This window comes from Typopeltis vanoorti, chromosome 7 (genome assembly GCF_054136105.1).
Source record: "Typopeltis vanoorti isolate ZY-2024b chromosome 7, IOZ_Tvanoo_1.0, whole genome shotgun sequence".
Taxonomy (NCBI): domain Eukaryota; kingdom Metazoa; phylum Arthropoda; class Arachnida; order Uropygi; family Thelyphonidae; genus Typopeltis; species Typopeltis vanoorti.
In genome coordinates, this window is record NC_143555.1 from 112,522,715 (window position 1) to 112,533,782 (window position 11,068).

The 11,068-nt window shown below is 35.8% G+C and overlaps 1 protein-coding gene across 1 annotated transcript in view; it reads right to left on the reverse strand.

The window, feature by feature from the left end:
* Nucleotides 1–3,702, reverse strand: part of LOC150104974 (allatotropins-like) — a 70,758-nt gene extending 67,056 nt beyond the window's left edge. The window contains exon 1 of the mRNA XM_090395163.1: nt 3,659–3,702. The gene's annotated coding sequence lies outside the window, so the exon portion shown is untranslated. The remainder of the gene's footprint in view (nt 1–3,658) is intronic.
* Between the last annotated feature and the right edge of the window lie 7,366 nt (nt 3,703–11,068).

Below are 11,068 nucleotides of genomic sequence, written 5' to 3' on the forward strand. Positions count from 1 at the left end.
TATATGAAAAATACACGTTCTACTGTAAGATTTAAAAATTAATATTAATATTAATAATATTAATAATAGGCGAGGGAGATTGGATAGAATCAATCGACCGTGAGATGCGGTGATTGATTCATTCAATCCAATACCCTTGGAGGGTAATGGATGGCAATGCTGTAGCCAATGAAGTTCTAACTGAGGCTCGGCTATTGCTGTTATCCTCCTGCCATGATCAGAGCTTTAATAGCTCAATAACACCTTATTCATACACTGTCCTCTACAGATAACGGGGAAGATGAAAAGCATTCTTGCTTCGCCCCTTTAAGCCAGTCCTTATAAGGACTATAAGGACTAAAATTAATAATAAAGAAAGGAGCGGTTGGTGCCTTCAGTCCTTTTTAGGACTTCCAGGGTAACAAATGACAATGCTGTAGCCAATGAAGTTTTAACTGAGGTTCGGCTATTGCCGTTACCCAGCCATGACTAGAGCTTTCTAGCTCAATAACAATCCATCCACACAGATTTTCTTCATACAGATGACGGGATAAAGAGTCAAGGACTCAGTCCATCGCCCAGTTCTTTTAAGAACTTAAGAAAAATTAATAAGAATGATTGGAATCAATTGACCGTGAGATGCGGTGATTGATTTTATATGAGATGCCCATATAGGGTAACGGATGGCAATGCTGAACCAATGAAGTTTAACTGAGGTTCGGCTGTTGCTGTTACCCCCTTGGATAATGAGTTTCGAGAGTTTGCTCTCTTGAGGTTTTTGCCTTAAGGGAGCAATTTGAGTCTCCGGGGAAAGTGTTCACCGGCACGGCCCGGTGATGGGCTTTGTCGGTGAATTATTTTCTTCAGAATTTGAGCGGTTCTGCTCGGTGGTCGGGGAGCCTGTCACTGAGTGGAACCAACGCTGAGATATGGACGGTCTTTCGCCCACTATGGAGTGCCCTAGAGATCGTCCGATTTTTTGAGATATCACCTTTACTTAAACAGTCGGTGATTGATTCATTAAATCCAATACCCTTGGAAGGTAATGGATGGCAATGCTGTAGCCAATGAAGTTCTAACTGCGGCTCGGCTCTTGCTGTTACCCTCCTGCCATGATCAGAGCTTTAATTTAATAGCTCAATAACACCTTATTCCTACACTGTCCTCTACAGATAACGGGGAGGATGAAAAGCATTCTTGCTTCGCCCTTTTAAGCCAGTCCTTATAAGGACTATAAGGATAAAAATTAATAAATAATCAGACCTGAGATGCGGAGACAGTAAATAATCCACCGTGAGATGCGGTGATTAATACCCTTGGAGGGTAATGGATGGCAATGCTGTAGCCAATGAAGTTCTCACTGAGGCTCGGCTATTACCCTCCTGCCATGATCAGAGCTTTAATAGCTCAATAGCACCTTATCCCTACACTATCCTCTAAAGATAACGGGGAAGATGAAAAGCATTCTTGATTCGCCCCTTTAAGCCAGTCCTTATAAGGACTTAAAAATTAATAATTTAATTACTGTCAAATTTTTCATGTAGATGTATTTCTTTTATTGTGATGATTTTAAGATGATATTGCCTTGATGATATCATCGTTCTAAAATGGCGAATAACATTTTACTTTCAAATAGTTTTGTTGGATAAATGAAGCAATATTAGAACCATAAAAGCTTTCCCAAAATCGCCACTCAAAAGTTAACTAAGAAATAATCCCATGAAGTATTCTGATTCTGAGCTTTAATGGGGATTATTTCTCTTTTATTATTCACGTTTTACGTAAGCTATTGTGGAGGTAAACGTGTTCATGTCGTGGGTTATGTTTATTACTTTACAAATTTATGATTTAAAGACAGTTTATTAATCCAAGAAACCGAAAATAAATTTACATTTTGGAATAGCAACTGTTGGAACTTGGACACCTTGCTCCGAGTAAGTACCAGTAATAACTTCGAATTTCCGATTGAAGTATGGTGTGGAGGCTTATGAAGTATTTATATCATCAGGGGAAATATTAAACTGGGTCACACCATGATGTATTATTTTCATTCACCTGATGCTTCCTTGGTTGAATGAATCTTGAATTTTTAACAAATGAGTCATTGTCCAGAGAAATAAACTTGTTCATTCCCAATTAGAAATCGGATTCAATTCCGGTCTAGACGAGTGCTTAGAGCTAATATAGGCAAACTATATACTATTGATAAACCTTAAGTTACTCACCCATCGAACGCAAACTATATACTATTGATAAACCTTAAGTTACTCACCCGCTTATCCGGAGGCCAAGTCCGGCCTCCGGATAAGCGGGGAAGTGGTCTCACAACGGGCGATGAAATGCAACTCCTACCTAAAGACAATCGCAAAACATCTATGCCCACGGCGGGATTCGAACCTGTTGGTTGAAAAGTGGATACGCTAACTACTCTCCCAGCTAGGATGGCAAATGATCAGAAATTGATACAAATTCAACAGATTCAAATCTACTTCTCTTTATCGAGTCTATTTTTTTTCCATAAGTTTAAACTGAAGGCAAACATTATCTACAATAATGTATGTATAATTTACAGTAATAAATGGAATGAACCAAGATTTACTTTATATCAGTTATATAATTTTAGAATGCGATTTATACAGGATCCTACTATCATTCACCACTCGAAGTTTTCGAATGATTATATTCATAAAAACACATTCATAAACGGCACGATTGTTCTAACACTAAGATATTACAAGTATTAGGAATAATCTCATACAATTAATCAAAAATTTGTCTAATAGCTTTAGTTTTAACTTACCATAACAATTTATGCTGCTTAATCAAATTTTAACGAATCATTTTGTATATCGCTTTAAAACCATTATTAGTTAATGATATTCAAGCGGTTGTCTTTTTCGAAAACTTTTATAAAATATTACTGCGATCAAAAAACAAATAGAGAAAGTTGGCTTGACGTCAACCACTTGGTGGGATTAAGGATTAAATTTTAAAATAACGAGGCAGTTTCCCTCACCCATCATTCCTGACTTTACATATTATGTTTTTATGGTAATTTTTTTTTTTGCACGATAATTTGCATCCAAACGATGTTCTCGTAAACAGAATAAATCATTATGACTCAGCAAGTTATTAAACTGCTTTGGTTGCCAAGAAAGTCCTAAAGGTTATTTATTTATTAGACAATTTTAAATCCACCGTGGTTTCCAAATAATGGAGAAAAAAATGTGTTGCGGTAAAGCGAACAAAAGGGGCAATAATACCATCGGTAATATATTCATTCTTTTTTGTTTGCTGATAATAATAGACTCTATTACCGACTGTATTGTTGGATGCAGTAAGTCTATCGCGCGCAAAATTTAATAATACCCGGATTGTAGATTTCATTTACGTGCCTTTAAATAGAAAAATAAATAAACGCTCTTGTGACAAATGAGTATATTAAAACAGTGTGGAAAAACAGTTCCTATAATATTATTATTCTTTCGTGTGGATACGATATACATCAATATATCACACAAAGGATTCTCTGAAGGCAATTGATTAAAGGAAACTAATCGTATTTATTTTATTTCATTTAATAAATAAACTTCGAAATATATATTTTTGCATATTTCTAATTCTCGTAAACCTTATCCTATGATAAAGAGAAAAAAAAAATTACAAAAAACAGACTTACGGGAAATCTTCAACAGATCAAGGCAGCGACACTTATAAAGGGACTGACTTTATTGCTACTGCTGTGGGTTGTGAGGTGGGAACCACTTCTTGTGAGGCTGACGGAGATGCTGAGATTGCGAGCAGACATCGTTATCTGTTTATATATATATAGCGTGTTTGGGTAGCACGTACTGGCTGCCATTATCCGGAGCGACCAATCACAGGCCACCAGAGAGAAAGAGAACTTCAATGAATCGAGAAAGTGACTCTAGCGTGGGGAGAAAGTGGAATAAGAGCCTTACTGGGACAGGTGGGAGGATAGTGACGTTCTTTTTCGGCGCAAAGGGACCCATAAAACATGAATGAGTAACATCTAAGTGCATATTCATTGATTTCGATTTTCACCAATGAGAGAATGCACTAAAAGAACAAAACAAGAACATGTAAGCTCACTTAAATGCATTTTTGTTAACGAAAACTCTCATTATCCTCCTCATCTTGTCCATTTGTAGGTTCTGTTACTTTGTTATTTGCCTTTTTTTTCTTTGTGCGTGCTGTTATAGCCTAGTGTTAGTTGATTTTACATAAATCACAGTGTTGATTGTTAAAGACTTCGAAATGGGATTGATAGTTGGTGCTATCAACTTTTGTTATTTTTTCATTCCGGTTATAATAGAGCTACCCGAGATAGGTATGTCTATAGAGCTTTTTTTTTTCTACTGTACATTGTTACTCAAATTTATATGTAGGCTTATTTTTTTAATTATACGGCTACCACATTAAACCGAAACAAAAATCTAAAAAGGCTATTGTTATTATTTAATTCTTGTAGATATTTAAAGTCATGTGTGACGTTCGTTACACATAACTTTAAATTTTTCCAGAAAATGACAACGTATACTAAAATATTAATTAAAAAAACTTCATTCAATACTTTCCAATATTTCAACAATGTTACATTACCATCTTCTGGGAACATAAAATTATGATATGTGCACGCAGGCACTAACAACGAGCAAATGAGCGGGCAAATTAATATTTTAGTATACGTTATCATTTTCTGAAAAAAATGAAAATCATGTTATTATTTAATATAATGGATTATGTTATACGATGATGATGAATCTGTAGGCTCCTACTGCTAGCCAATGGTCTTTCCTGTTGCTGGAAGGGTGGATCTACTTCTCCCATGATAACCCAGGTCATCGTAGGAAAGTATATGTTATACGTGTGGGTATATGAAGAACAATCACAAACGTCTGTACCGAATGCGGGATTCGAACCCACAACCATTGACTGTAGAAGTGGATACAGCAACACTCGGCCACCAGACCGCGAATTATATCTTTTGGAAATTTACCACAAGCCCACGTGATTATTATATTTAATCTAGGGGCCAAATCAAGCTATTATCATTAGGAGCGAGTCTAATTATTATCTTTAGGATGATTTAATTATCATTTTTGGGGCCGTATGATCATTTAAAATGATAATTTAAAATGATGATTTAATTATAATTTTAGCGACACTTCTGATGGTATTTTGATCATTTCGATTTAGTTTTTTTTCGCCTTAAGTGTCAAAGGTTATGTCACTTGCACATTCAAGCAAATAGTTCCAAATCTTTTTATACTATGGATTTGATTCGACTGCAGTTTCCCCTCCCCCCCATTCGTAATCGTATTTTTACTCCCGAGTTCACACATTCGCATACCTAATGCATGTTTTGTTTATTGTTTTATATGAATTACATAAACATTTGTTTCAATAAAGAGGGTATATATTATGTATGATCGCTGAAGGGCTTCCATACATAATGCATTGGAAGTTACGGTAGTTGCTTGGGTTGATTTGATATTGGATGGCGAACTGTTTCATCTCACAGGAATCCATGTTAGCGATATTCAATATCTGTTTAAGTCATTTTTTTTAAAAAAAAAGATCTTCTGAAAATGAAGTGTAAAATCAAACAGTTCTCTCTCTACTTTCGGTTCATTTCCTGAACACATTTTTTTTTTTTTTTTCCTCGTTAGAATGAGCTGGGTGTCAAACCAAGAACACATTTAGGAACACAGATTTTGGGATCTTTTTTTTTTTTTTTTTTAAAGATCTTAGATATGTTAGAGGTTTATTCTCCTGATAGCGTGCATATTTCTTCCTTCAAAGAGACAACCAACCTGTGAACACACACATAATTGAGAGACTATACATTAACTTCTGGCCTTCTTCAACATTACTAAGTATAAAACCGAAAGGCTTCGTATGGTTCTATATTGAGGATTGAACACTGAATATAGTATTGAACAGAGGGTTTTTTGTGCTGTTTAAGTTTCTTCCTGGTCTCTGATGAGAACCAAAAGTTCAAAGCAGACGAACTTACGAGCTCCTGTGAAGAGTCCATGTCTCTCTCTCTTAAGTAGCGCAAACCAAGGCAACTCCGATGCTGAAGATTATACTTTTATAAACTCTTTGGTAAATTTCGAAAGTTTTTAAATCTATTTTCAATATTTGCCTATAAAATATGGATGGATCCATAATATTATCCATTATAATAGCATCAATATTTTGATTAAACCAAAAATCTCACGTATAAAAGGTTGGAAATCTGCAGCACACTGATACAGTTGACATTGAATAGGTCAACTGTTTACTAATTGCTAAAACTTATTGGTAACAACATAAAAAACATTGATGCATGTTTTAGTGTTTCTATGGCAACAGTATATTGCTTACTCTAGCACGTGACAGACATGCGAGAAGAACAAAATAGGTAATTGTTCATAGGTCAGTTGTAAGATGCCTTATAACGTTAAGATGTCCTAATCCGACTTAGATCAAAGAGTAAAAATATGAACTAACTACGCATTTAAGAACGAAGTTTTAAAATTTAATTTTAAACAAAAAATAAAATTTGAACGAGAATATTTGATGACGATTTAATCCTCTAGAACAGGGGTGGTCAACTACGCGTCCTTTTTGGAGCCAAAATAATTCCGGTAAGACTTAGAAGAGCCGCAACCTTTGACCGATGCCATGGTACGGGAGTAAGTGAGTGTGCGCATGGGGAGGTTGTAAGAACTGCTTTTGACTAATTACAGACCTAATTTTAAGGAGCTTACTAAGAAAATGGGTACAAGGAAGGCCTCTACTAGTAAATAAGTAAATAAAATTATTGTGTTTCGAATTTAAAATGATTCTAATTGTTAAAAGTAAACATCATTTAATGTGTTTTGAATTAAACTTTTTCATTGCAGTAATTTTTATTAACCCTGTTTTATTCTCTCTCTTCTCTCTTTTTTTTTATTTTATTCCTCTATTTTGTTGTCTCCTCTTCTCTTTTTGTTGATTTTTTCCTGGTAGATCGTGAAGAGCCGCATCCGGCTCGCGAGCCACGTTGTGGCTATCCCTGCTCTAGAGGATATCGACATACTGCATGTCTATTTTTACAGTGATAAATGACGTAACAGAATTTTTCGATGATTTCTGAATTTAAGTTCAAGACCCACAAAAATCACTAAATCGAAAACAATAAACCACATCTGGCCAGCCATGCGATCGCCAATATTTGATGAATATATAAGTTTGGCCGCATATGGCCTGTCACGGGATCTATGTAAATTCAACATAAATAAAATGTACACCGATCACGCGCACTTGGCCCGTCACGTGATCTGTTTAAATTCAACATCAATGGAATTTCCAGAGACTACGTGGGGAGCTATGTGTGGCCTATTTGGGTTCCGTAATCTGTAGGTTTAAAATAAAAATATGATGAAACTCTCTAGCTTGGATATATATTTCAATAAATTGTTTAATAAGTAAATACATAATAGGGTGACGAGAAGAACACAACAATTTGATATAATTTATAATCTTTTTACACCATCTGTCCAAAAAAGAAACCGAATTTTTCAAAAATATAAGAAACCAGTGGCGCCACCTGTTGTATCTTTTTTGATGTCGAAAGCCGCAACCTTCATTAGTGTTGTGTCAACTGTTTATGGCATTTGTTTCATTAGAAGCCGAGTTATAGTGCCATGAGGGACAGTGTGTTTTGACGAACGGTCGGAAAATCAGTTTCAAACAGAGAGCAGCGATTGACTTTTGTGTTAAACTTGGTAAACGTTTTACCGAAACGCATCAAATAGTTCAAAAAGCATACGGTGATGAATTCCTATCCCGTATTCAAGTATACGAGTGGTTTAAGCGATTTCAAAGTGGTCGTGAGACGCTTGAGGACGAAAAAGCCTGACCGTCCAAAAACTGGACTGAGCGAAGTTAACATCCAAAAAGTGCGTGATTTCATCAAAGAAAACCCGAAATCGTCCGTGAGACTGATTGAAGATAAATTGGAGATTCCAAAATCAACTGTGCACAACATTTTGACCGAGAGTTTGGGCCTTCGTAAATTGAATTCGCGATTTGTTCCCCACAAGTTGATCGACGACCAAAAAATATATCGAATTGAACACCGCAAGGACCTCATTAAAACTGCTCGTAAGGACTCAAACGTCCTTGAAACGATCGTTACTAGTGACGAAACGTGATGTTTTGAGTATGAGCCCGAAACAAAGCAGCAGTGCTGAGTAGCGACCACAAGAAGAGGGGCATCCGAAATAAAGTTGCTTGGAGAAGTGAAAAGTAAAGATAATGCTGATTTGTTTCTATAATTCCAAGGGCATTATCCACAAAGAATTCGTTCCGCCTGGCCAAACAGTCAATGGCGAGTTTTATCTCGAAATTTTGAAGCGATTGATAGCGAGAATTCGTCCCGTATGGCATGAATATCGTGATGCAGCCAGCTGGTCACTTTTGCACGATAATGCACCATCTCGTCGTTCGAACATTGTGAGACAGTTTTTAACCCAAATCCAAGTTTGTGTGTTGGATCACTTGCCATATTCACCTGATTTAGCACCCTGTGACTTCTTTTTCTTTCCCCAACTTCTTTTGCCGATGAATGGAAAGCAATACGACGCCATTGAAAACGTTTAAGCGGCAGTAACCACGACCCTCAACAGTATCCCAAAAACTGAAATAAAAAAACTCATTTAACGAATTAATAGACCGTGCTAAACGCTGTATCTAAGTTGAGGGAGAGTATATTGATTGAAATAAATGATCTGAATAATTATAATTAGCCTGTGTTTTATTTTCTATCAAAAGTTCGGTTTCTTTTTGGACAGAGGGTGTATAATCTTATTGACTGGATGTTGCAAAATTACTTGTAAAACTCGAGACTTATTAAAGCTGCAAATCTTTGAGTAAAATACTTTATGTAAACATGGTTCTGATAATGAATCATTACCGAACTCTGTTGTTCTTAAAGTGCTAAGCACTGTTTATCTACATGTGTTAAAATAAATGAAAATTACCAGATCCTTCTCTTCCTGTATGGCAATTTAAATCATCGGGTGATATATGGAAGAAAAATTAAAATAAGACATTCAGGAGAAAGACTGAACCGTTTAGGAGAAATTACACTATTAACAAATACTTAACAGCAACGCTGAGTGTTCTCTGTAATTAAAGTTAGCAAACTAACGGAATAATTTAAACTACAACACGAGATTCCGATGGGCGACCTTTTGCATCGTAAGCCGAACAACTAGACTAAACCTAAATTCTTTGTATGCACGGCTGCCAAAATTTCTGAATATCTGTTAAGAAGTGAGATTTACAAAGCTTACTGATAGAACTTACCGTGAAGATCGAAAAAATATTAACCGGGCCACATACGGCCCTTCATTTAATACTTCGCTTAATGAAAAGGATTTTCCGAAAACGTTTGGCGTATTTCAAACGACAGCGGGCCAAATGTGGCGGAAAAGTATAGGATTACACTTAGTGCACAGAATAGGGCCGTATTTGGCCCAAAGTACCGGGTCATATTTGGCCCGCGCAGCTTGTTTCAGAACAGCTAGTTGTAGCAAACCTGTGATTTATACTGTTAATGTGCGTTTATTTTGACTGATTCATTTCCTGAATATTAATTGTATTCAACAATTAAAAGAAAACAATGATAATTAAACAATGAAAACTTCGTCTGCTAACTAAAATTTGTTGATATTCAACAATATAGCAAAACGTTTGCCTTACTTTTTAGCACAGTTCTTGTCTTTACTTTATTTTCAATACTTTTATTGTCTGTTTTATCATATGAATGTTTAGGCCCCTCTATTATTTTTATTTTCTATTTCTTTCTGCCTATTTGTAATACCTGAAAATTACTTCTATGAAGAGCTTAAGAAAAATTTCGAATTATATGCCTTAGATCATTAAAAGCGTCAAGCGTGTATATAATCCAATTAGTGATTGTTTTTTATTTCTTACGATCTTTTTTTTTTATCTTCTTAAACGAATGGCGATAACAAAGCAAACAGACAAGTATGGCAGTCTCTAATTTGTACAGATCGTGGTAAAAATAAGAAGAAAAAAAAATGACAAGTTCCATCTGCAGATAATATCGGAGTTACAAATAATCAACCACAACACGAATGAAGAAAGAAATTGAAGGTAAAAAAAAAAAAAAAGTTTATCCTCACAACCAAAATGAAGCGGAAAGAAAAAAAAATCTAACAAAGTTTTAAGCAATTATTTCATAGAGAATCGAAGACCGTGGACTGGATTAGTGTTTGCGTCCTTACCTGTGAACAATAGCTGAGGAAATCGATAAGTGCAAGATGGCAATGCCCTCATTTTGCAATCATTATCAGGTGATAATGTGTTGACAAAAAAAAAAAAAAAAAAAAAGAAAAAGAAAAAATGCGTATTTATGACAAAATATATACATAACGTATTTATGAGTACTGCGAATTTTAAAATTAGTTTGTTAGCCAGGTATGAGTTGAATCCGTTTCATGTCATTTTTTCCAAAGTATACACCCTCTGTCCAAAAAGAAACCGAACTTTTCGAAAATAGAAGAAAGTAGTGGCGCCACCTGTTGTATCCTTTTGTTATCGAAAGCGGCAACCTTCGTTAGTGTTTTGTCAACTGTTTATGACATTTGTTTCATTAGAAGCTGAGTTATAGTGTCAAGGCCGTACGCGATGAATTCTCGCTATCAATCGCTCCAAAACTTCGAGATAAAACTCACCATTGACTGTTTGGCCAGGCGGAACGAATTCTTTGTGGAATAATGCCCTTGGAATTATAGAAACAAATGAGCATTGTCTTTACTTCTCTAAGCGACTTTTTTTTTTCGGACGCCCCTCGTCTGTTGGTCTCCACTCAGCACTCTGGCGCTTTGTTTCGGGCTCATACTCAAAACACCACGTTTCGTCACCAGTAACGATCGTTTCAAGGAAGTTGGAGTCCTTACGAATGGTTTTAACGAGGTCTTTGCAGTGTTCAATTCGATAAATGTTTTGGTCATCTGTCAACTTGTGGGGAACAAATCGCGAATTCAATTCACGAAGGCCCAAACTC